Source organism: Bombina bombina, chromosome 6 (genome assembly GCF_027579735.1).
Source record: "Bombina bombina isolate aBomBom1 chromosome 6, aBomBom1.pri, whole genome shotgun sequence".
Lineage (NCBI taxonomy): Eukaryota > Metazoa > Chordata > Amphibia > Anura > Bombinatoridae > Bombina > Bombina bombina.
This window is the reverse complement of record NC_069504.1, coordinates 831417396-831445254: the sequence shown is the minus strand read 5'-3', so window position 1 is coordinate 831445254 and position 27859 is coordinate 831417396.

The following is a 27859-nucleotide window of genomic DNA, read 5'->3' as shown; positions in this document are numbered from 1 at the left end:
GACATATTCACCAGGTCTGCATACCAAGTCCTGCGTGGCCACGCAGGAGCTATCAAGATCACCGAGGCCCTCTCCTGATTGATCCTGGCTACCAGCCTGGGAATGAGAGGAAACGGTGGGAATACATAAGCTAGGTTGAAGGTCCAAGGTGCTACTAGTGCATCTACTAGAGTCGCCTTGGGATCCCTGGATCTGGACCCGTAGCAAGGAACCTTGAAGTTCTGACGAGACGCCATCAGATCCATGTCTGGAATGCCCCATAATTGAGTTATTTAGGCAAAGATTTCCGGATGGAGTTCCCACTCCCCCGGATGAAATGTCTGACGACTCAGAAAATCCTCTTCCCAATTTTCCACTCCTGGGATGTGGATCGCAGACAAGTGGCAGGAGTGATCCTCCGCCCATTGAATTATTTTGGTCACTTCTTTCATCGCCAGGGAACTCCTTGTTCCCCCCTGATGATTGATATATGCAACGGTCGTCATGTTGTCTGATTGGAACCTTATGAATTTGGCCTTTGCTAGTTGAGGCCAAGCTCTGAGAGCATTGAATATCGCTCTCAGTTCCAGAATGTTTATCGGGAGAAGAGACTCTTCCCGAGACCATAGACCCTGAGCTTTCAGGGATTCCCAGACCGCGCCCCAGCCCACTAGACTGGCGTCGGTCGTGACAATGACCCACTCTGGTCTGCGGAAGCTCATTCCCTGGGACAGATGGTCCAGGGTCAGCCACCAACGGAGTGAATCTCTGGTCTTTTGATCTACTTGAATCATTGGAGACAAGTCTGTATAATCCCCATTCCACTGTTTGAGCATGCACAGTTGTAATGGTCTTAGATGAATTCGTGCAAAAGGAACTATGTCCATTGTTGCAACCATCAATCCTACTACTTCCATGCACTGCGCTATGGAAGGACGAGGAACAGAATGAAGCACTTGACAAGAGCTTAGAAGTTTTGATTTTCTGACCTCTGTCAGAAAAATCCTCATTTCTAAGGAATCTATTATTGTTCCAAAGAAGGGAACTCTTGTCGACGGGGACAGAGAACTTTTTTCTTTGTTCACCTTCCATCCGTGAGATCTGAGAAAGGCTAGAACGATGTCCGTATGAGCCTTTGCTTTTGACAGGGACGACGCTTGTATTAGAATGTCGTCCAAGTAAGGTACTACTGCAATGCCCCTTGGTCTTAGAACCGCTAGAAGGGACCCTAGCACCTTTGTGAAAATCCTTGGAGCAGTGGCTAATCCGAATGGGAGGGCCACAAACTGGTAATGCTTGTCCAGAAAAGCGAACCTTAGGAACTGATGATGTTCTTTGTGGATAGGAATATGTAGGTACGTATCCTTTAGATCCACGGTAGTCATAAATTGACTTTCCTGGATGGTGGGTAGAATCGCTCGAATAGTTTTCATTTTGAACGATGGTACCCTGAGAAATTTGTTTAGGATCTTCAAATCCAAAATTGGCCTGAATGTTCCCTCTTTTTTGGGAACTACGAACAGATTGGAATAAAATCCCATTCCTTGTTCCTTTATTGGAACTGGGTGTATCACTCCCATCTTTAACAGGTCTTCTACACAATGTAAGAATGCCTGTCTCTTTATTTGGTTTGAGGATAAGTGAGACCTGTGGAACCTTCCCCTTGGGGGTAGTTCCTTGAATTCCAGGAGATAACCTTGAGAAACTATTTCTAGCGCCCAAGGATCCTGAACATCTCTTGCCCAAGCCTGAGCAAAGAGAGAGAGTCTGCCCCCCACTAGATCCGGTCCCGGATCGGGGGCTACTCCTTCATGCTGTTTTGTTACCCTTGTTCCAGCCTTGCATTGGTTTCCAGGCTGGTTTGGGTTGTGAGGCATTACCCTCTTGCTTAGAGGATGCAGAATTAGAGGGCGGTCCGTTTCTGTGAAAGGGACGAAAATTAGGCTTATTTTTAGCCTTAAAAGACCTATCCTGTGGAAGGGCGTGGCCCTTTCCCCCAGTGATGTCTGAAATAATCTCTTTCAAATCTGGTCCAAATAAAGTTTTACCTTTGAAAGGGATGTTAAGCAATTTTGTCTTGGATGACACATCCGCTGACCAAGACTTTAGCCAAAGCGCTCTGCGCGCCACGATAGCAAACCCTGAATTTTTCGCCGCTAATCTAGCTAATTGCAAAGCGGCATCTAAAATAAAAGAGTTAGCCAATTTAAGTGTGTGAACTCTGTCCATAACCTCCTCATATGGAGTTTCTCTACTGAGCGACTTTTCTAGTTCCTCGAACCAGAACCACGCTGCCGTAGTGACAGGAACAATGCATGAAATTGGTTGTAGAAGGTAGCCTTGCTGTACAAAAATCTTTTTAAGCAAACCTTCCAATTTTTTATCCATAGGATCTTTGAAAGCACAACTATCTTCGATAGGAATAGTAGTGCGTTTGTTTAGAGTAGAAACTGCCCCCTCGACCTTGGGGACTGTCTGCCATAAGTCCTTTCTGGGGTCGACCATAGGAAATAATTTCTTAAATATAGGGGGGGGGGGGGGACAAAAGGTATGCCGGGCTTTTCCCACTCCTTATTTACTATGTCCGCCACCCGCTTGGGTATAGGAAAAGCGTCGGGGGGCACCGGAACCTCTAGGAACTTGTCCATCTTGCATAATTTCTCTGGAATGACCAAGTTGTCACAATCATCCAGAGTAGATAACATCTCCTTAAGCAGTGCGCGGAGATGTTCTAATTTAAATTTAAATGTCACAACATCAGGTTCAGCTTGATGAGAAATTTTTCCTGAATCTGAGATTTCTCCATCAGACAAAACCTCCCTCATGGCCCCTTCAGATTGGTGTGAGGGTATGACAGAACAATTATCATCAGCGCCCTCTTGCTCTTCAGTGTTTAAAACAGAGCAATCGCGCTTTCTCTGATAAGTAGGCCTTTTGGATAAAAGATTTGCTATGGAATTATCCATTACAGCCGTTAATTGTTGCATGGTAATAAGTATTGGCGCACTAGATGTACTAGGGGCCTCCTGCATGGGCAAAACTGGTGTAGACACAGTAGGAGATGATGTAGTATCATGTTTACTCCCCTCATTTGAGGAATCATCTTGGGCAATATCATTATCTGTGGCAGTACTGTCCTTACTTTGTTTGGACGCTATGGCACAATTATCACATAAATTTAAATGGGGAGACACATCGGCTTCCATACATATAGAACATAGCTTATCTGAAGGTACAGACATGTTAAACAGGCTTAAACTTGTCAACAAAACACAAAAAACGTTTTAAAATAAAACCGTTACTGTCTCTTTAAATTTCAAACAGAAAACACTTTATTATTGAATATGTGAAAAAGTATGAAGGAATCGTTCAAAAATTACCAAAATTTCACCACAGTGTCTTAAAGCATTAAAAGTATTGCACACCAAATTTCAGAGCTTTAACCCTTAAAATAACGGAACCGGAGCCGTTTTTAAATTTAACCCTTATACAGTCCCAGCTATAGTCTTTGCTGAGACCCAACCAAGCCCAGAGGGGAATACGATACCAAATGACGCCTTCTAGAAGCTTTTTCAGTGATTTTTAGATCCTCACACATGCATCTGCTGGCCCTGCTCTCAAAAAACAACTGCACAGTAATGGCGCGAAAATGAGGCTCAGTCTATAACTAGAAAGGCACTCTGACTGAAAAAGGTGTCTAACACAGTGCCTGCCGTTTTATAAACGTTCCCCAAGATTATAAATGCCAATTGTTAGCCTAAATCTGAATAATATGCCCAAATAAAACAATCGATTTAGCCCATAAAAATGTCTACCAGTTTTTTAGCCCATAATAAGCCCTTTATTCTGTTTGTTTGACTAAGAAAATGGCTTACCGGTCCCCATGAGGGGAAATGACAGCCTTCCAGCATTACACAGTCTTGTTAGAAATATGGCTAGTCATACCTTAAGCAGAAAAGTCTGCTAACTGTTTCCCCCAACTGAAGTTACTTCATCTCAACAGTCCTATGTGGAAACAGCAATCGATTTTAGTTACTGTCTGCTAAAATCATCTTCCTCTCACAAACAGAAATCTTCATCCTTTTCTGTTTCAGAGTAAATAGTACATACCAGCACTATTTTAAAATAACAAACACTTGATAGAAGAATAAAAACTACATTTAAACACCAAAAAACTCTTAACCATCTCCGTGGAGATGTTGCCTGTGCAACGGCAAAGAGAATGACTGGGGTGGGCGGGGCCTAGGAGGGACTATATGGCCAGCTTTGCTGGGACTCTTTGCCATTTCCTGTTGGGGAAGAGAATATCCCACAAGTAAGGATGACGCCGTGGACCGGACACACCAATGTTGGAGAAATGAGTACCATTAAATTGGGTAATAATAACAACTATTATTATTCAGCTGCCGATTTGGTTAATTCCGAGAGCGAGCGCTGAAAAAGCGCTTTGAGTCCCACTGGGAGAAAGGCGCTATATAAATACTAGTTATTATTATTATTATTATGAGATATCAGTATGGGGTACAGTGGCCCTTCTGTAAAGCTTCAGTATTGTCCCAGTTTATACATTCAAACATGGCATAGAGAGATAAGCAAATGACTCATCAATTAATGTAAGTACTAAACTGAAAACAAGTAGACACTAAAAGGTGCTCTCACATATGGGAAAAACAGAAATTAATCTAACATAGAATATAATAAGGGAGCATTGGAACTACGGATGTTTGAATGGAAGCAAACAAAATGGTCATCATAGGGAATTAATACAACAATAGCACAATTGATAAACCAAAGATAAAGGCAGTTAATGGTGTCATATAGGGGCTGAGCAGATGGCATTATTTGGTATCTGTTATACCCTACAGTCCTCTTATCAATACAACGTAGAAAGGAGTGTCCATATTGTTCATCTATATAGGAGCTTAGTCTGATGATCCGACAATGTGAAGGACTACTCATGTCCGCAAGTGCCGGGGTCTCGCAGAAAACAGACCAAGCCCGGCTCATGAGAATTTAGCCTATTCCAGCTCTGAGTTGTGAGGGCATGTGATCGATTAAATAATCCAGAATGTAAGGCAAACTATTTTCCCTGAACTTAAACCCTGAAGCTAGAGAACCAAGGCTGTCAGGCATTAGCTGTAAATTCTTAAGGAGCCTTAGATGCTGGGAATGAGACTTGCGTCCTGACTGCTTGGTAGTGATAGCACGATCAGACAGGAGGAACATATGAGATGTTTCACCGCAATGATCAACCCATGACAGAGGCTTCAGCTTATTTAGCTCCATGCTAAGGGCGATAGCATTTTCCGCCTGAATGGAATCCTGAGTGTTAAAAGTAGCGCTCCGGATGTGCTGCTCAGTTTCCAGCTCCCCATGTCTCATGTCCACACTGGTAAGCTCCGGGTGCAACGACTGTAATAGGTCTTCGAAATGCCAATCCATTTTCCGTTCAAAGGCAAGTAGTAGTTCAGCAACAACTGAATATAATAGGTGTCCATCCATACTGAAAGGATTGCGAAGCCCTTATAATCGCCGTAGTGAGTTGCTCTCCCTAAAGAAATTTCAGCCTAGTCTGATTAGCAAGATGGTGCCTTCTTTGTATTTGCTGCGACAGCCTCTGTGCATAAAAATCGTGAGAAGCACCACTGCTTGACACTTTCAAAATTACCAAGTGTTCTGCTTCCTATTCCACAGCTGTTCAAGAAAAAATGAGCGGTCAAAAATGTATAAATCTGAGTAATACAGCCGGAGTTGATGTGAAGTGCAACCGCTCAGATGCAGAGCCAGCTCCACCCCCCCAATTAATAACTATTTAATAACTACCTAGCTAAAATAAGTACAAAAGTACCTGTAAAATAAAACCTAACCTAAGTTACAATTACACCTAACACTACACTATAATTAAACTAATTACCTAAACTACCTACAATTAATTACAATTAAATTAAATAAACTAAATTACGAAAATAACCAAACACTAAATTACAGAAAAAAAAAAGAATTACAAGAATTTTAAACTAATTACACCTAATCTACCTAATAAAATAAAAAAGCCCCCAAAATAATAAAATTCCATACCCTATACTAAATTACAAATAGCCCTTAAAAGGGCCTTTTGCGGGGCATTGCCCCAAAGTAATCAGCTCTTTCACCTGTAAAAAAAAATACAATACCCCCCCAACATTAAAACCCACCACCAACACACCCAACCCTACTCTAAAACCCACCCAATCCCCCCTTAAAAAACCTAACACTACCCCCTTGAAGATCACCCTACCTTGAGACGTCTTCACCCAGCCGGGCACAAGTGGACGTCCAGAGGGTCTGAAGTCTTCATCCTATCCGGCCAGAAGAGGACCTCCAGAATGGCAAAAGGCTTCATCCAGGCGGCATCTTCTATCTTCATCCTTCCGTAGCGGAGCAGGTCCATCTTCAAGACATCTGACGCAGAGCATCCTCTTCATCCAACGGCCGACGACTGAATGACTGGTCCTTTAAGTGACGTCATCCAAGATAGCGTCCCTTGAATTCTGATTGGCTGATAGAATCCTATCAGCCAATCGGAATTAAGGTAGGAAAAATCATATTGGCTGATGCAATCAGCCAATAGGATTGAAGTTCAATCCGATTGGCTGATCCATTCAGCCAATAGGATTGAGCTTGCATTCTTTTGGCTGTTCCAATCAGCCAATAGAATGTGAGGTCAATCCTATTGGCTGATTGCATCAGCTAATAGGATTTTTCCTACCTTAATTCCGATTGGCTGATAGGATTCTATCAGCCAATCGGAATTCAAGGGACGCCATCTTGGATGACGTCACTTAAAGGACCAGTCATTCAGTCATCGGCCGACGGATGAAGAGGATGCTCCACGTCGGATGTCTTGAAGATGGACCCGCTCCGCTCGGGAAGGATGAAGATAGAAGATGCCGCCTGGATGAAGCCTTCTGCCGGTCTGGAGGTCCTCTTCTGGAAGGATATGATGAAGACTTCGGACCCTCTGGACATCCACTTGTGCCCTGCTGGGTGAAGACATCTCAAGGTAGGGTGATCTTCAAGGGGGTAGTGTTAGGTTTTTTTAAGGGGGGATTGGAGTAGGGTTGGGGTTTTAGAGTAGGGTTGGGTGTGTGGGTGGTGGGTTTTAATGTTGGGGGTATTGTATTTTTTTATTGTATTTTTTTTACAGGTGAAAGAGCTGATTACTTTGGGGCAATGCCCTGCAAAAGGCCCTTTTAAGGGCTATTTGTAATTTAGTATAGGGTAGGGAATTTTATTATTTTGGGGGGCTTTTTTATTTTGTTAGGGGGATTAGAGTAGGTGTAGTTAGTTTAAAATTCTTGTAATTCTTTTTTTATTTTCTGTAATTTAGTGGGGGGTTTTTTTTTCTTCGTAATTTAGTTTATTTAATTTAATTGTAATTAATTGTAGGTAGTTTAGGTAATTAGTTTAATTATAGTGTAGTGTTAGGTGTAATTGTAACTTAGGTTAGGGTTTATTTTACAGGTAAATTATTAATTATTTTAACTAGGAAGTTATTAAATAGTTAATAACTATTTAATAACTATTGTACCTAGTCAAAATAAATACAAAGTTGCCTGTAAAATAAATATAAATCCTAAGCTAGCTACAATGTAACTATTAGTTATATTGTAGCTAGCTTAGGGTTTATTTTATAGGTAAGTATTTAGTTTTAAATAGGAATAATTTATTTAATTGTAGTAAATTTATTTAGATGTATTTAAATTATATTTAAGTTAGGGGGGTGTTAGGGTTAGACTTAGGTTTAGGGGTTAATAAATGTATTATAGTGGCGGCGACGTTGGCGGCGGCAGATTAGGGGTTAATAAATTTAATATAGTTGCGGCGACATTGGGGGGGCAGATTAGGGGTTAATAACTATAATGTAGGTGTTGGCGATGTTGGGGGCAGTAGATTAGGGGTTCATAAGTATAATGTAGGTGGCGGCGGTGTCCGGAGTGGCAGATTAGGGGTTAATAATTATAATGTAGGTGTCAGCGATAGCGGGGGCGGCAGATTAGGGGTTAATAAGTGTAAGATTAGGGGTGTTTGGACTCGGGGTTCATGTTAGGGTGTTAGGTACAGACATAAAAGTGAGCAGTAAGAAAAAAAGGCTTGTTAGCCCCGCACAGCCTTACCGACAAAAACTCGTAATCTAGGCGTATATTGCTTAGATAAATATACAAAGGGAGACGTCCCTATATTTTTTAGCTAGAATTATTTTAGCTACGTTTGTTCTTTTAGTTATTAAACATTTTAATATTTTATTAACATTGTTTCCCTTGTTATTGGTATTTGATATAATAGTGATATACTTATTTAGAGGTATCTTAAGCTCTGAGCGCCCTTACTATCCCCATTTTTTCTATACTGTAACTTTTTGAATAGAACGAAGGATCTATTCTATTGTAAGGTGTATGATATCCTATTACCTAGTGCACTATTAGACTCCTCTGTTTTCTAGTTGCTCCTCATGTCTCAGAACCATTCAAAACACCAGACTGTGACCCAGCAATTTATGAGAATATTGGTGACCCTTGACAGCGTGATACATATAAGATTCAAATTACTGTGTGAATATTTCTGAATAAAGACTTACCATACACTTGGAGAAATAATACCGTGTGAGAATCGATAAGTCCTGGGAACTGCTGCAGGAGGGGAGCACAGGAAACAGGTACGCTGCAAATGCGCGAAAAATGGGTTACAAGTAACTTAGATCAATTAGAGTGACGAAAAAGAGGCGGACATTTTAAAACAACAGCAGGGGGAAAAGTAAGTGATTTAACTTGAAAACGGATTATCTTTAAAAACTGGCATATATTTTGAAAAAACGAATTAGGGCAACTTTATTGATACATGTTAAAACTACTTTTCTGTTGACACACATTAAACTTTTGAACAATGACAACGCCTTAGCACGATTTGTCAGTAAATGCGAATTTGTTGCAAGAAAACCTGAAACTTTGGGCTCAAAGCTTTCTCCAAATATGGTTCAAACAACAAAAACCCCCACTACTACCTGGTTACACCGAAAGGGTAATTTTAAATGTATCAACTTCAATTGTATAGCCTGCCAAACGGTAATAGTAGGCAATAATTTGTTCTCCTTTGCCACAAGTAGATAATTTGACATCAATTTTTATGCAACATGTAGAACAAAATGGGTTGTATATTTAATAACTTGCAATCATTGCCATTTACAGTATGTTGGCCAAACCTCTCGCGAATTCTGTGACATAGTCAGAGAACACAACAGGGATGTAAAAAACTTCAACAAAAATGCTGCCATAGCTAAACATTTCAATGGCCTGCACCTCACCAGTATTCCAGACTTTGGGGTGCAAATCATTGAAATAGTAAAAAGACACCCTAGGGGAGGTGACAGACACAAGTTCCTTACTAAAAGAGAGCTATTTTGGATCTTGAAATTAGATACGAATAACCCTAAGGGTATGAACCTTGAATGGAATGTCTCATATTTTACAAATTAATATTTGTAAATTCTCTATTTTTCTTCTTTTAATTTTTCCATCTTAACTCACCTGCCGAGCTACTCTACTAACCTTAAAATGTAACAGAAATAATCGTTTTGACAGATCTTTACATATATATAAAGAGGAATGTGGCTGCATCTCACTGACGAGGCCCATAGAAGGCCGAAACGATCATCTGGGGTTGTCATGTTCCTTGTTCAGAGGAGAATTGCCTGGTATTTCGGGGCTGGACTGACCTTACTTGGCGGGATCAGACTGATATACTTCAGGAAAGTTTTCTTCTGTGAAAAGCACACTGGTCTAAAAGAGGCTGCTTCCGGGTGGTAAATCGCCATAGAACAAGCCACTGAGCTGTTGTTCGTTCCTGGTAGAGCGCTTCTCTCTTTGTATGCAAATTATTATGACCCTGGGGAAGTCTCCCTATGGGTGATGGGGGAAACCAGACGTGGACTCCTTGCCCAGTGTGCTTAGAGGAATGTGGCTGCACCTCATTGACGAGGCCCATAGAAGGCTGAAATGATCATCTGGGGTTGTCATGTTCCTTGTTCAGAGGAGAATTGCCTGGTATTTCGGGGCTGGACTGACCTTACTTGGCGGGATCAGACTGATATACTTCAGGAAAGTTTTCTTCTGTGAAAAGCACACTGGTCTAAAAGAGGCTGCTTCCGGGTGGTAAATCGCCATAGAACAAGCCACTGAGCTGTTGTTCGTTCCTGGTAGAGCGCTTCTCTCTTTGCATGCAAATTATTATGACCCTGAGGAAGTCTCCCTATGGGTGATGGGGGAAACCAGACGTGGACTCCTTGCCCAGTGTGCTTAGAGGAATGTGGCTGCACCTCACTGACGAGGCCCATAGAAGGCCGAAACGATCGTCTGGGGTTGTCATGTTCCTTGTTCAGAGGAGAATTGCCTGGTATTTCGGGGCTGGACTGACCTTACTTGGCGGGATCAGACTGATATACTTCAGGAAAGTTTTCTTCTGTGGAAAGCACACTGGTCTAAAAGAGGCTGCTTCCGGGTGGTAAATCGCCATAGAACAAGCCACTGAGCTGTTGTTCGTTCCTGGTAGAGTGCTTCTCTCTTTGTATGCAAATTATTATGACCCTGGGGAAGTCTCCCTATGCGTGATGGGGGAAACCAGACGTGGACTCCTTGCCCAGTGTGCTTAGAGGAATGTGGCAGCACCTCACTGACGAGGCCCATAGAAGGCCGAAACGATCATCTGGGGTTGTCATGTTCCTTGTTCAGAGGAGAATTGCCTGGTATTTCGGGGCTGGACTGACCTTACTTGGCGGGATCAGACTGATATACTTCAGGAAAGTTTTCTTCTGTGAAAAGCACACTGGTCTAAAAGAGGCTGCTTCCGGGTGGTAAATCGCCATAGAACAAGCCACTGAGCTGTTGTTCGCTCCTGGTAGAGCGCTTCTCTCTTTGCATGCAAATTATTATGACCCTGGGGAAGTCTCCCTATGGGTGATGGGGGAAACCAGACGTGGACTCCTTGCCCAGTGTGCTTAGAGGAATGTGGCTGCACCTCACTGACGAGGCCCATAGAAGGCCGAAACGATCGTCTGGGGTTGTCATGTTCCTTGTTCAGAGGAGAATTGCCTGGTATATCGGGGCTGGACTGACCTTACTTGGCGGGATCAGACTGATATACTTCAGGAAAGTTTTCTTCTGTGGAAAGCACACTGGTCTAAAAGAGGCTGCTTCCGGGTGGTAAATCACCATAGAACAAGCCACTGAGCTGTTGTTCGTTCCTGGTAGAGTGCTTCTCTCTTTGTATGCAAATTATTATGACCCTGGGGAAGTCTCCCTATGGGTGATGGGGGAAACCAGACGTGGACTCCTTGCCCAGTGTGCTTAGAGGAATGTGGCTGCACCTCACTGACGAGGCCCATAGAAGGCCGAAACGATCATCTGGGGTTGTCATGTTCCTTGTTCAGAGGAGAATTGCCTGGTATTTCGGGGCTGGACTGACCTTACTTGGCGGGATCAGACTGATATACTTCAGGAAAGTTTTCTTCTGTGAAAAGCACACTGGTCTAAAAGAGGCTGCTTCCGGGTGGTAAATCGCCATAGAACAAGCCACTGAGCTGTTGTTCGTTCCTGGTAGAGTGCTTCTCTCTTTGTATGCAAATTATTATGACCCTGGGGAAGTCTCCCTATGGGTGATGGGGGAAACCAGACGTGGACTCCTTGCCCAGTGTGCTTAGAGGAATGTGGCTGCACCTCACTGACGAGGCCCATAGAAGGCCGAAACGATCATCTGGGGTTGTCATGTTCCTTGTTCAGAGGAGAATTGCCTGGTATTTCGGGGCTGGACTGACCTTACTTGGCGGGATCAGACTGATATACTTCAGGAAAGTTTTCTTCTGTGAAAAGCACACTGGTCTAAAAGAGGCTGCTTCCGGGTGGTAAATCGCCATAGAACAAGCCACTGAGCTGTTGTTTGTTACTGGTAGAGCGCTTCTCTCTTTGCATGCAAATTATTATGACCCTGAGGAAGTCTCCCTATGGGTGATGGGGGAAACCAGACGTGGACTCCTTGCCCAGTGTGCTTAGAGGAATGTGGCTGCACCTCACTGACGAGGCCCATAGAAGGCCGAAACGATCGTCTGGGGTTGTCATGTTCCTTGTTCAGAGGAGAATTGCCTGGTATTTCGGGGCTGGACTGACCTTACTTGGCGGGATCAGACTGATATACTTCAGGAAAGTTTTCTTCTGTGGAAAGCACACTGGTCTAAAAGAGGCTGCTTCCGGGTGGTAAATCGCCATAGAACAAGCCACTGAGCTGTTGTTCATTCCTGGTAGAGTGCTTCTCTCTTTGTATGCAAATTATTATGACCCTGGGGAAGTCTCCCTATGCGTGATGGGGGAAACCAGACGTGGACTCCTTGCCCAGTGTGCTTAGAGGAATGTGGCTGCACCTCACTGATGAGGCCCATAGAAGGCCGAAACGATCATCTGGGGTTGTCATGTTCCTTGTTCAGAGGAGAATTGCCTGGTATTTCGGGGCTGGACTGACCTTACTTGGCGGGATCAGACTGATATACTTCAGGAAAGTTTTCTTCTGTGAAAAGCACACTGGTCTAAAAGAGGCTGCTTCCGGGTGGAAAATCGCCATAGAACAAGCCACTGAGCTGTTGTTCGTTCCTGGTAGAGCGCTTCTCTCTTTGCATGCAAATTATTATGACCCTGGGGAAGTCTCCCTATGGGTGATGGGGGAAACCAGACGTGGACTCCTTGCCCAGTGTGCTTAGAGGAATGTGGCTGCACCTTACTGACGAGGCCCATAGAAGGCCGAAACGATCGTCTGGGGTTGTCATGTTCCTTGTTCAGAGGAGAATTACCTGGTATTTCGGGGCTGGACTGACCTTACTTGGCGGGATCAGACTGATATACTTCAGGAAAGTTTTCTTCTATGAAAAGCACACTGGTCTAAAAGAGGCTGCTTCCGGGTGGTAAATCGCCATAGAACAAGCCACTGAGCTGTTGTTCGTTCCTGGTAGAGCGCTTCTCTCTTTGTATGCAAATTATTATGACCCTGGGGAAGTCTCCCTATGGGTGATGGGGGAAACCAGACGTGGACTCCTTGCCCAGTGTGCTTAGAGGAATGTGGCTGCACCTCACTGACGAGGCCCATAGAAGGCCGAAACGATCATCTGGGGTTGTCATGTTCCTTGTTCAGAGGAGAATTGCCTGGTATTTCGGGGCTGGACTGACCTTACTTGGCGGGATCAGACTGATACACTTCAGGAAAGTTTTCTTCTGTGAAAAGCACACTGTTCTAAAAGAGGCTGCTTCCGGGTGGTAAATCGCCATAGAACAAGCCACTGAGCTGTTGTTCGTTCCTGGTAGAGCGCTTCTCTCTTTGTATGCAAATTATTATGACCCTGGGGAAGTCTCCCTATGGGTGATGGGGGAAACCAGACGTGGACTCCTTGCCCAGTGTGCTTAGAGGAATGTGGCTGCACCTCACTGACGAGGCCCATAGAAGGCCGAAACGATCATCTGGGGTTGTCATGTTCCTTGTTCAGAGGAGAATTGCCTGGTATTTCGGGGCTGGACTGACCTTACTTGGCGGGATCAGACTGATACACTTCAGGAAAGTTTTCTTCTGTGAAAAGCACACTGGTCTAAAAGAGGCTGCTTCCGGGTGGTAAATCGCCATAGAACAAGCCACTGAGCTGTTGTTCGTTCCTGGTAGAGCGCTTCTCTCTTTGTATGCAAATTATTATGACCCTGGGGAAGTCTCCCTATGGGTGATGGGGGAAACCAGACGTGGACTCCTTGCCCAGTGTGCTTAGAGGAATGTGGCTGCACCTCACTGACGAGGCCCATAGAAGGCCGAAACGATCGTCTGGGGTTGTCATGTTCCTTGTTCAGAGAAGAATTACCTGGTATTTCGTGGCTGGACTGACCTTACTTGGCGGGATCAGACTGATATACTTCAGGAAAGTTTTCTTCTGTGAAAAGCACACTGGTCTAAAAGAGGCTGCTTCCGGGTGGTAAATCGCCATAGAACAAGCCACTGAGCTGTTGTTCGTTCCTGGTAGAGCGCTTCTCTCTTTGTATGCAAATTATTATGACCCTGGGGAAGTCTCCCTATGGGTGATGGGGGAAACCAGACGTGGACTCCTTGCCCAGTGTGCTTAGAGGAATGTGGCTGCACCTCACTGACGAGGCCCATAGAAGGCCAAAACGATCGTCTGGGGTTGTCATGTTCCTTGTTCAGAGGAGAATTGCCTGGTATTTCGGGGCTGGACTGACCTTACTTGGCGGGATCAGACTGATATACTTCAGGAAAGTTTTCTTCTGTGAAAAGCACACTGGTCTAAAAGAGGCTGCTTCCGGGTGGTAAATCGCCATAGAACAAGCCACTGAGCTGTTGTTCGTTCCTGGTAGAGCACTTCTCTCTTTGTATGCAAATTATTATGACCCTGGGGAAGTCTCCCTATGGGTGATGGGGGAAACCAGACGTGGACTCCTTGCCCAGTGTGCTTAGAGGAATGTGGCTGCACCTCACTGACGAGGCCCATAGAAGGCCGAAACGATCGTCTGGGGTTGTCATGTTCCTTGTTCAGAGGAGAATTGCCTGGTATTTCGGGGCTGGACTGACCTTACTTGGCGGGATCAGACTGATATACTTCAGGAAAGTTTTCTTCTGTGAAAAGCACACTGGTCTAAAAGAGGCTGCTTCCGGGTGGTAAATCGCCATAGAACAAGCCACTGAGCTGTTGTTCGTTCCTGGTAGAGCGCTTCTCTCTTTGTATGCATATATATATATATACTCTTTAGAACCATGATTTTCTTTAAGAGCATTATTATTCTTGTCTTGTTCACAAACTACAAAATTAACAAAGAATTAACTAGCACCTAGTTTTGCGTTTGTGTTTTAAAGCTGAAAAAAGGGCAATTTCAGCATTAAAACAGTAATGCAGCCATTACAAGTCTTGTCGGTATAGCTGTCTTGCACTAAAAAAATGATGTTTTTGCATGGGATTTCCATAGCGCTGCCATTCAAGTTTTGCGGTGATGCTAAAAAGCTTGCGTTTCAGCCTATACCGGCACGATCCATTCTGCAATCTGAGACCAGTAGTTGTGAGTTTTGCGCCACAAAACTGTTACACAAACCTCATAACTAAACTGTTGCAAAGTACACTAACACCATAAACTACCTATTAATCCCTAAACCGAGGCCCTCCTGCATTGCAAACACTATATTAAAGTTATTAACCCCTAATCTGCCGCTCCTGACATCGCCACCACTAATAAAAAATTTTAACCCCTATTCCGCCGCTCCCCAACATCGCCCACACTATAATAAAGATATTAACCCCTATTCCGCCACTCCTCAACAATCGCCGCCACTAAATAAAGTTATTAACCCCTAAAACTCTGGCCTCCCACATCACTGCCACAAAGTAAACCTATTAACCCCTAAACCGACAGCCCCCCACATCGCAAAAAACGAAATTATACTATAAACCCCTAAACCTAACAACCCCCTAACTTTAAATTAAAATTACAAGATACCTATCTTAAAATAAATAAAAACTTACCTCGGAAATTAAAAAAACTAAGGCCTAGATTTGTAGTTTGGCGTTAGCCGTGAAAACCAGCGTTAGAGGCTCCTAACGCTGTTTTAGGCTACCTCCGGTATTTGGAGTCACTCAAAATAGGGTCTAACGCTCACTTTTCAGCCGCGACTTTTCCATACCGCAGATCCCCTTATGTCAATTGCGTATCCTATCTTTTCAATGGAATTTTTCTAACTCCGGTATTTAGAGTCGTGTCTGAAGTGAGCGTTAGACATCTAACGACAAAACTCCAGCCGCAGGAAAAAAGTCAGTAGTTAAGAGCTTTCTGGGCTAACGCCGGTTCATAAAGCTCTTAACTACTGTACTCTAAAGTACACTAACACCCATAAACTACCTATGTACCCCTAAACCGAGGTCCCCCCACATCGCCGCCACTCGATTAAATTTTTTTAACCCCTAATCTGCCGACCACCACCTACGTTATACTTATGTACCCCTAATCTGCTGCCCCTAACACCGCCGACCCCTATATTATATTTATTAACCCCTAACCTGCCCCCCACAACGTCGCAGCCAGCTACCTACAATAATTAACCCCTAATCTGACGACCGCAAAGTGCCGCCACCTACGTTATACTTATGTACCCTAATCTGCTGCCCCTAACACCGCCGACCCCTATATTATATATATTAACCCCTAATCTGCCCCCCACAACGTCGCCTCCACCTGCCTACACTTATTAACCCCTAATCTGCCGAGCGGACCGCTACTATAATAAAGTTATTAACCCCTAATCCGCCCTCACTAACCCTATAATAAATAGTATTAACCCCTAATCTGCCCTCCCTAACATCGCCGACACCTAACTTCAATTATTAACCCCTAATCTGCCGACCGGAGCTCACCGCTATTCTAATAAATGTATTAACCCCTAAAGCTAAGTCTAACCCTAACACTAACACCCCCCTAAATTAAATATAATTTTAATCTAACAAAATTAATTAACTCTTATTAAATAAATTATTCCTATTTAAAGCTAAATACTTACCTGTAAAATAAATCCTAATATAGCTACAATATAAATTATAATTACATTGTAGCTATTTTAGGATTAATATTTATTTTACAGGTAACTTTGTATTTATTTTAACCAGGTACAATAGCTATTTAATAGTTAAGAACTATTTAATAGCTAAAATAGTTAAAATAATTACAAATTTACCTGTAAAATAAATCCTAACCTAAGTTACAATTAAACCTACCACTACACTATCAATAAATTAATTAAATAAAATACCTATAATTATCTACAATTAAACCTAACACTACACTATCAATAAATAAATTAAATACAATACCTACAAATAACTACAATGAAATAAACTATCTAAAGTACAAAAAATAAAAAAGAACTAAGTTACAAAAAATAAAAAAATATTTACAAACATAAGAAAAATATTACAACAATTTTAAACTAATTACACCTACTCTAAGCCCCCTAATAAAATAACAAAGCCCCCCAAAATAAAAAAATGCCCTACCCTATTCTAAATTACTAAAGTTCAAAGCTCTTTTACCTTACCAGCCCTGAACAGGGCCCTTTGCGGGGCATGCCCCAAGAAGTTCAGCTCTTTTGCCTGTAAAAAAAAAACATACAATACCCCCCCCAACATTACAACCCACCACCCACATACCCCTTATCTAACCCAAACCCCCCTTAAATAAACCTAACACTAAGCCCCTGAAGATCTTCCTACCTTGTCTTCACCCTGCCAGGTTCACCGATCGGTCCAGAAGAGCTCCTCCGATGTCCTGATCCAAGCCCAAGCGGGGGGCTGAAGATGTCCATGATCCGGCTGAAGTCATCATCCAAGCGGGAGCTGAAGAGGTCCATGATCCGGCTGAAGTCTTCATCCAAGCGGGGCAGAAGAGGTCTTCCATCCGATTGAAGTCTTCATCCAAGCGGGATCTTCTATGGTCATCCATCCGGAGCGGAGCGGCAGGATCCTGAAGACCTCCGACGCGGAACATCCATCCTGGTCGACGACTGAACGACGAATGACGGTTCCTTTAAATGACGTCATCCAAGATGGCGTCCCTCGAATTCCGATTGGATGATAGGATTCTATCAGCCAATCGGAATTAAGGTAGGAATATTCTGATTGGCTGATTCCATCAGCCAATCAGAATATTCCTACCTTAATTCCGATTTTACAGGCAAAAGAGCTGAACTTCTTGGGGCATGCCCCGCAAAGGGCCCTGTTCAGGGCTGGTAAGGTAAAAGAGCTTTGAACTTTAGTAATTTAGAATAGGGTAGGGCATTTTTTTATTTTGGGGGGCTTTGTTATTTTATTAGGGGGCTTAGAGTAGGTGTAATTAGTTTAAAATTGTTGTAATATTTTTCTTATGTTTGTAAATATTTTTTTATTTTTTGTAACTTAGTTCTTTTTTATTTTTTGTACTTTAGTTAGTTTATTTAAATATATTTATTTGTAGGTATTGTATTTAATTAATGTATTGATAGTGTAGTGTTAGGTTTAATTGTAGGTAATTGTAGGTATTTTATTTAATTAATTTAATGATAGAATAGTGTTAGGTTTAATTGTAACTTAGGTTAGGATTTATTTTACAGGTAATTTTGTAATTATTTTAACTAGGTAACTATTAAATAGTTCTTAACTATTTAATAGCTATTGTACCTGGTTAAAATAATTACAAAGTTGCCTGTAAAATAAATATTAATCCTAAAATAGCTACAATGTAATTATAATTTATATTGTAGCTATATTAGGATTTATTTTACAGGTATTTAGCTTTAAATAGGAATAATTTATTTAATAAGAGTTAATTTATTTCGTTAGAATAAAATTATATTTAACTTAGGGGGGTGTTAGTGTTAGGGTTAGACTTAGCTTTAGGGGTTAATACATTTATTAGAATAGCGGTGAGCTCCGGTCGGCAGATTAGGGGTTAATGTTTGAAGTTAGGTGTCGGCGATGTTAGGGAGGGCAGATTAGGGGTTAATACTATTTATTATAGGGTTAGTGAGGCGGATTAGGGGTTAATAACTTTATAATAATAGCGGTGCGATCCGGTAGGCAGATTAGGGGTTAATAAGTGTAGGCAGGTGGAGGCGACGTTGTGGGGGGCAGATTAGGGGTTAATAAATATAATATAGGGGTCGGCGGTGTTAGGGGCAGCAGATTAGGGGTACATAAGGATAATGTAAGTAGCGGCGGTTTACGGAGCGGCAGATTAGGGGTTAAAAATAAAATGCAGGTGTCAGCGATAGTGGGGACGGCAGATTAGGGGTTAATAAGTGCAAGGTTAGGGGTGTTTAGACTCGGGGTACATGTTAGGGTGTTAGGTGCAGACTTAGGAGGTGTTTCTGCATAGCAAACAATGGGGCTGCGTTAAGAGCTGAACGCGGCTTTTTTGCAGGTGTTCGGTTTTTTTTCAGCTCAAACAGCCCCATTGTTTTCTATGGGGGAATCGTGCACGAGCACGTTTTTGAGGCTGGCCGCTTGCGTAAGCAACTCTGGTATTGAGAGTTGAAGCTGCGTTAAAAATGCTCTACGTTCCTTTTTTGGAGCCTAACGCAGCCTTTATGTGGACTCTCAATTCCAGAGTTATTTTTATGGTGCGGCCAGAAAAAAGCCGGCGTTAGCTATGCGGGTCCTTACCGACAAAACTCCAAATCTAGGCCTAAGTTTAAACTATAAATTAAACTAACATTACTATTATACTACAATTAAAATAACTATCAATTAAATAAATTAAATTACACATTAAAAAAATCTAACACTACTAAAAAAAATTAAAAACAATAAATTACTAAAAATAACAAACACTAAATTAAGAAAAATAACAAACGAAATTATCCAAAATAAAAACAATTACACCTAATCTAATAGCCCTATAAAAATAAAAAAGTCCCCCCCCCCAAAAAAAAACCCTAGCCTACAATAAACTACCAATAGCCCTTAAAAGGGCTTTTTGTAGGGTATTGCCCTAAAGAAATCAGCTCTTTTACCTAAAAAAAATACAAAGACCCCCCAACAGTAAAACCCACCACCCAACCAACTCCCCAAAATAAAAAACCTAACTCTAACAAAAACCTAAGCTACTGATGAGAGCTACTGAAATTCTATTGGCTAATTTGAACAGTTCAAATCAGCCAATAGGATTTCAGTAGCTCTCATTCTATTGGCTGATTTGAATTTCAAAAATCAAATCAGCCAATAGAAATGCAAGGGACGCAATTTTGAAAAAGGCTCCCTTGCATTTAAGATTCAGTATACGGCGGCGACCGTATAAAGAGGATGCTCCGCGCCGGATGTCTTCAGGATGGACCCGCTCCACGCCGCCGGGATGAAGATAGCAGACCCTGCTGGGATGAAGATAGAAGATGCCGTCTGGATGAAGATAGAAGACGCTGCCTGGATGGATGAAGACCTCGCCTTCCGGATGAAGACTTCAAAAACTGTAAGTGGATCTTTGAGGGTTAGTGTTAGGTTTTTTAATCTTTTTTGGGTGTTTTTTTAAAAGAGCTAAATGCCCTTTCAGGGCAAGAAAAAGAGCTGAATGCCCATACAAATGCCATTTTCAGGGCAATGGGTAGCTTAGGGTTTTGTTAGAGTTATTTTTTTTTATTTTGGGGGTTGGTTGGGTGGTGGATTTTACTGTTGGGGGGTCTTTGTATTTTTTTTTCAGGTAAAAGAGCTGATATCTTTAGGGCAATGTCCTACAAAAGGCCCTTTTAAGGGCTATCGGTAGTTTATTGTAGGCTAGTTTTTTCTTTCATTTTGGGGGGGCTTTTTTTATTTTTTGTAGGGCTATTAGATTAGGTGTAATTGTTTTTATTTTGGATAATTTTGTTTGTTATTTTTTGTAATTTAGTATTTTTTATTTTTTGTAATTGTAGATTTAATTTTTTTAGTACTGTTTTTTAATGTGTAATTTAATTTATTTAATTGATAGTTATTTTAATTTTAGTATAATAGTAATGTTAGATTAATTTATAGTTTAAACTTAGTTTTTTTTAATTTCCCAGGTAAATTTTTATTTATTTTAAGATAGGGTTCTTGTAATTTTAATTTAAAGTTAGAGGGTTGTTAGGTTTAGGGGTTAATCGTTACATTTATTTTTTTGTGATGTGGGGGGCTGTCGGTTTAGGGGTACATAGGTTTATTTAGTGGCAGTGATGTGGGAGGCCAGAGGTTTAGGGGTTAATAACTTTTATTAGTGGCGGCGATGCCGGGAGCGGCAGATTAAGGGTTAATTACTTTATTTAGGTGTTGGCGATGTCGGGGGCAGCAGATTTGGGGTGTTTAGACGTGGGTTTTATGTTAGGGTGTTAGGTTTAAATGTAACTTTTTTTCCCCATAGACATCAAAGGTTTGCGTTACGGAGCTTTTCATTCCGTGATCGCAGGTGTTAGTTTTTTTTCTAACACTCTCTCCCCAATGATGTCTATGGGGAAAGCGTGCACAAGCACGTCAAAGCAGCACTTGGATTTTGTGCGGTATGGAGCTCATTGCCACCATATCGCACGCACAAGGTGGCTTTTCAAAAACTTGTAATGGCAGCTCTATGGAGGGTGAAATAACGCAACTTTTGTTGCGTTCGTTTTGTACCCTCTATAGCGCAAAACTTGTAATCTAGGTATCTGTTTTTTAAAAAAATGATTTGTTTATAAATAACATCTTTGTGAGACTTCCGGTAGGCGGCTTAACAAGATGGCCACAGCTTCACTCTGATCCGAGACTGAAGCTTGCTTTTGAGTACACTTTGGCAACATCTCCAGCCATCCATACCTCCCTTGGCAATAATTGTGCCCGGGAATACTCCAGGATCAGGACACTACAACTCCTGGCCTCCGAGAAGGCACAGAACAGTAAGAAATTTGTCTTTGGACCTGCAGACGTGCACACTCAGACAACCAAGATGGCGCACATTGCTGAGGCCCTAGCAGATATATTCCTGCCTATGCTGGACTCCCTAACAACAACTATAGGGGATCTCCTCTGTGAAGTGCGAGAGCTTCGCTCACCCGAACCTCCTAATGTAACTCCTACATGTTTGAGTGTGCCTCGCTAGATCTCATCAGCTCATGTGAAAGAAGATACCTTGGATAACGGCACTATATCGCCGATGGAGGTGTCACACTCCCCTATCCTCCTTCCCCAACCACACTACCCGTTCATGTCGGAAACAGAGATAAGGAAAGAGGTGGCTGTCCCCCATACACTGATCTGCCCAAGACCTGCCTCTGTGGAGGTGCGTCAAATTTTGAGATTCCTGGCACTCTTTGGGAATGAGAGCGCTGACGGCTTCATGACCGGTGTCCCTAATCCTCTTCACTTTGGCCCTCCAGCCATCAGCATGCTGATATGTTCAGCCGACACGTCTGACCAATGTCTTCACATGGCGGAAAGGGGCGACGACGCAACTCCCGAGCTTCCAGATGCCCCCGCCGCACTGTGCACACCGGGAGAAGACAGCAGCTGCAGAACTCATGCTGCACAGGAGAGCAGACAGGCAGCGGTTGTCACTACCACACCGCAGGGAACCATTCTACAGATTGCCTCGGGGTCGGAATGGAGAGGTGACGGCTACTCTACTGCCGCGCTACTGTACCCGCTTCTCACTGCGGAGCAGCCCCTCTCTCAGCCGCAAAAGAACTGCACCCTCCTGAGGCATGAGTGCCATACTCCTTCTCGTGCTGGGGTCGGGTGATCCGCTCAAGACAACAGCTCTATATTCCAGCGGACTGGCTCATGTGTAATGGTGGACTAACAGGCATATTCTAATATTTGACTGTGTGTGTGCTTTAATATCTTTGCATTTTGTTCTCAGTTATACACCGCTTCTTGTATGTTAAAAGAATTGAGTCTACTGTACCCATTAGAAAACATAATTTCGTATCAGGATTTACCGGGGCTGAAAACATTTAGGAACAGCGGCTACACTAATCTATTGTCATGTATATCAATCACTTTGTGCTGCTTTGATGCTGTTAGCCTGATTTGCCGGACAATGTTATCCAGTCTACTAATAGTACTTTGCTTGGCTGGCAACTAACAATAAAATCTTGCTAACACTTTTCTTATCAGATGTATCTTGGTGAATCAAAATGCTACTGTACACTGAGATCTCACCATATATATATATATATAAACTCTTGCTTGGGGCCATAGTCAGTTGTATTTAATCATTCTGAGTAGCTTAGGAATGCGCACATCCCACCCATAACCACCAAGAAACTATCAAGTATTTACATGCATGCAATATTAAGGCGGCCACACTGTTTACACTGGGCGATTAGCACAGTCAGTCACTAATCCGTTGTATAATATAAGATACCTACCGGGCAGTATACTCTGTTAATTAATTGAAGCTGAGTAAATGACGCCCTTACACATACCTAGCTGGGGACCGCTTAACTTAGATTTTTTCCTATTGCAATTGCTGCCCACATACCTGCTGAACCCATTTAAGACCTGTCTTGTTTTAGTTTAACTTTTATGTATAGCTTAGAGGCTTTATTTCACTATTTTATCATGTAATATGTGTTGTATTGTTAGTTGCGATTCTGAACTGCTGAACAATCATAGTGCTGTCTGCTGAGGATTGCAGTGCTTTATATCTCTCACAATATGTCAACAACTCTAGCCACGCTGCTTTCTTATAAGGGCCACATTTCCGCTGTAACTCCATAGTTTGATTATTGTGTTTTATTTTGTTTTGTTTTGTTCATTAATGTTTTCATCCTGTTTAGTATTTTAAACTCAATTTAACTAGCGCTCATCACCCTGAAACATAGTAACTCCTCCAACCAGTTCAATTTCCTCAAATTAATGGATTCCCCATTTTATTGTGGGCTAGGCGATTTCGCTATATGCTTATCTTTACACATTTTTGGCCGAATGTCACTTAATCTGACTAAGATATCTGTTGGTTTGGATTTGGTTTGATTACTGCAGCATAACATCGATGCCCCATAATACTTAATGCTGCTAGTCATCATTTTCTCTACATAATTCATACTAACTCAGTATTGGCTATCAGCTCATGCAGCTTTTCCTTTCCTGTAAGCAGCCTGAATATAGTCATCTTGCAGCAGCCCCTGGATTGAGACTGGCATCCTATTTCCAGGCCCCAGGCTAAGAATCAACTACATAAATGCCTGCTGGTCCCCTATATTAGTAAACTGGTCTTTCCACTCTGCGTACCCGAAAATCTGGTAACATATAGTCTTGGTCCGGGGCACAGCATAACTCAATATCACTCCCACGATAGTGCCAATTCTATATATCAAACTCACATTGCTACCGGGCTATAGGATTGAGATACAATAGCTATCCCCCATATTGTTTCAATTTACCTTATGTACCCATTATAGATCAGATCTTATAAGTATGGTTAGAACGTCTTTATGTAGGGACAAGCCTAACATTAGGGGAACATTCATGCAGAAACGCCCACAAAAATAGCTGGGATAACCCCACAACTTTGCTCTGGCTCTTGTGATCTGAGTACAACATATCTGGGTTATGGAGCATCAACGGAGAATTGAAAGTGTGTACTAGTTTTAGTTTTGTTATGTCTGTGTTTATAGATGTTTAGGTATGTTAGGTTATAAAATAATAAAACCCCAGTAGTGAGGTACACTTGCGTAAAAACTAGATTGCTCTCTCTTTTGTAGAGGATTTCGACAGCCTTTATTGTACCTGTGAACATTGAGCTCTTTTCCTTTTTGTTTCTTAATGTATCGGATATATATACATTTGGTAGCCACATTGTACTGTTTTATCTACTTTGTAAACGTTTATCTCACCCTGCGTGGTGTTTCACAGATACACAGTTTATTCTTGTACCTCATGCTGGTTATAAATAAAATTTAAAAAAAAAAAAATAACATCTTTGTGCAGGACAATGAGTTTTTATACAATTTAAAAACCTGTTAGCAACACTCTAGGATTATGTACTATAGGTTTTATCTACCTTTAATGTTTTTAACTTTTTCCACAATACAACCTTATGTTTTGGTTTGGCGTATCCAATCATGGTCCAGATTCCGGTACTTGATTGGCTGGGTCCCTCTTAAATGTGAGTTGGCTTGTTTTCTGTGTATGCCATGATTAAGCGCCACTAGAGGCGCAAAATGCATCAGAACAGCCTTTTTCCTAGTCTCCTGCATGTTTATTGCATGTATTATGCTTTTTTAATCTTTACCCAATAAAGATTATTTTTTAAATTCCCCTCCGAGTGCTCAGGATTCTGTTTTCTTAAACTCTGTAATCGTTGGACTCAGTATATAAAACTGTTGTCAATCTCCTGAGAATTTCCCTATACTTGATGCTGTCTCTGATATGATTGCTAAGGAATGGTCTAAACCAGGTGTCTCTTTTAACCCTTCTTCAAGGTTTTAAAAGCTATATCCTTTAACTGCTGCTAACTTTTATGGGAAACGGTTCCCAAGGTTGATGGGGCAATGTCCACTCTGGCTAAACACACTAATATTCCTCAAGAAAACAGTACTTCTTTTATATACCCCTTAGATAGAAAACGTGAATCTTATCTAAGAAGGGCATATTTACATACTGGCTATATACTTAGACCAGCCATATCTATAGCATATCTATAGCTGACATGGCTGCTGCTTCTACTTTTTTTGTCAACCAGTCTTGCACAGCAGTTTTCCACTGACCCTGAATATTTTAATCTATTGAATTTACTTAAAAATGCAAATAAATATATTTGTGATGCAGTATTTGATATTATAAAAATCAATATCAAAAGCATGTCTCTAGCTATTATTACCAGAAAAAGACTTATGGCTTAAATCCTGGAATGCTGACATGGTGTCTAAAACTAGATTACTGTCCCTTTCTTTCCAAGAAAATAAATTATTTGGGTCTCAACTGGATTCTTTTATTTCTATACCCTCTTGTTCAGTCTTGAGACCATCATCAAATTGGAATAAATCCAAGCAGAATAAGAAACCTAATCCAGCCTCTAAGACCTCATGAAGGTACAACCCCCAACCCAGTACTACTGGTAGGGGGCATATTTAAAAAAAAAAAAAAACTTGGTTAGAGTCTGTCCAAAATCCCTGGATTCAAAACATTATTTCCCAGGGATATCAAATTGGATTCAGAATATAACCTCCTACAGGAAGGTTTCTTCTCACCCATATTCCAAAACATCCTATAAAAGCTCAGGCTTTTCTAAATTCTGTCTCAGATCTGGAAATATGGGAGTAGGGGAGTTCCTTTGCAGGAACAGGGAATGGGATTTTATTCAACTCTCTCCATTGTTCCAAAGAAGGAAAATTATTTCAGACCAATTCTGGATCTGAAAACGTTGAACAAATTTGTAAAAATTCCAACTTTCAAAATGGAAACTATAAGGACTATTCTGCCTTTTGTTCAACAAGGTCACTTTATGTCCACAATAGATTTACAGGTTTGCTTACCTTCTCATCCCTAAACACCCAGAACACTTCCAGTTCCTGAGGTTCTCTTTTCTGGAAAAGCATTACCAGTTTGTTGCTCTGCAGTTTGGCATAGCAACAGCTCCAATAATATTTACTAATGTTCTCAGTGCCCTTTTATCTGTAATCAAAGTGCAGGGTATTGCAGTGTTTCCTTACTTGGACAATATCTTGGTACTAGCTCAATTCTTTTCATTTTGCAGAAACTTACACAAAACAACTGTTGTTGTTTCTACAGGACATGGTTGGAGGATCAATTTACCAAAGAGTTCCTTAATTCCTCAGACTAAATTCACCTTTTTTAGGTTTCCAGATAGATTCAGTGTTCATGACTCTTTCCTTAACAGAAAATCAAGAGAATAGAGAGACACACTCACTGAGACAGAACAATAGCTAGAAAAACTTCCGTGCTTGTCCTCAAGTCCAGCACCGAAATACCAGGCAATTCTTCTTTGAATAAGACAAACAACAAACCCCAGACGTACGTTTCGGCCTCTCTTGGGCCTTGTCAGTGAGGTGCAGTTGCATATCTCTAGGGCATGTGTGCAAGGAGTCCAACGTCTGGTTTCCCCCTTTTACTCTTAGGGAGACCTAAGAGTAATTTACATAAAATCAAGAGAATAGAGAGACACACTCACTGAGACAGAACAATAGCTAGAAAAACTTCCGTGCTTGTCCACAAGGCTAGTGCCACTCAGGGTGCAGTCTCTTTTTGCACACTATGCCTTTTCACAGAGAAAAAATATCCTGTAGCATATCAGTCTGATCCTGCCCAATGACAGTCCAGCACCGAAATACCAGGCAATTCTTCTCTGAACAAGACAAACAACAAACCCCAGACGTACGTTTCGGCCTCTCTTGGGCCTTGTCAGTGAGGTGCCGTTGCATATCTCTAGGGCATGTGTACAAGGAGTCCAACGTCTGGTTTCCCCCTTTTACTCTTAGGGAGACCTAAGAGTAATTTACATAAAATCAAGAGAATAGAGAGACACACTCACTGAGACAGAACAATAGCTAGAAAAACTTCTGTGCTTGTCCACAAGGCCAGTGCCACTCAGGGTGCAGTCTCTTTTTGCACACTATGCCTTTTCACAGAGAAAAAATATCCTGTAGCATATCAGTCTGATCCTGCCCAATGACAGTCCAGCACCGAAATACCAGGCAATTCTTCTCTGAACAAGACAAACAACAAACCCCAGACGTACGTTTCGGCCTCTCTTGGGCCTCGTCAGTGAGGTGCAGTTGCATATCTCTAGGGCATGTGTGCAAGGAGTCCAACGTCTGGTTTCCCCCTTTTACTCTTAGGGAGACCTAAGAGTAATTTACATAAAATCAAGTGAATAGTGAGACACACTCACTGAGACAGAACAATAGCTAGAAAAACTTCCGTGCTTGTCCACAAGGCCAGTGCCACTCAGGGTGCAGTCTCTTTTTGCACACTATGCCTTTTCACAGAGAAAAAATATCCTGTAGCATATCAGTCTGATCCTGCCCAATGACAGTCCAGCACCGAAATACCAGGCAATTCTTCTCTGAACAAGACAAACAACAAACCCCAGACGTACGTTTCGGCCTCTCTTGGGCCTCGTCAGTGAGGTGCAGTTGCATATCTCTAAGGCATGTGTGCAAGGAGTCCAATGTCTGGTTTCCCCCTTTTACTCTTAGGGAGACCTAAGAGTAATTTACATAAAATCAAGAGAATAGAGAGACACACTCACTGAGACAGAACAATAGCTAGAAAAACTTCCGTGCTTGTCCACAAGGCCAGTGCCACTCAGGGTGCAGTCTCTTTTTGCACACTATGCCTTTTCACAGAGAAAAA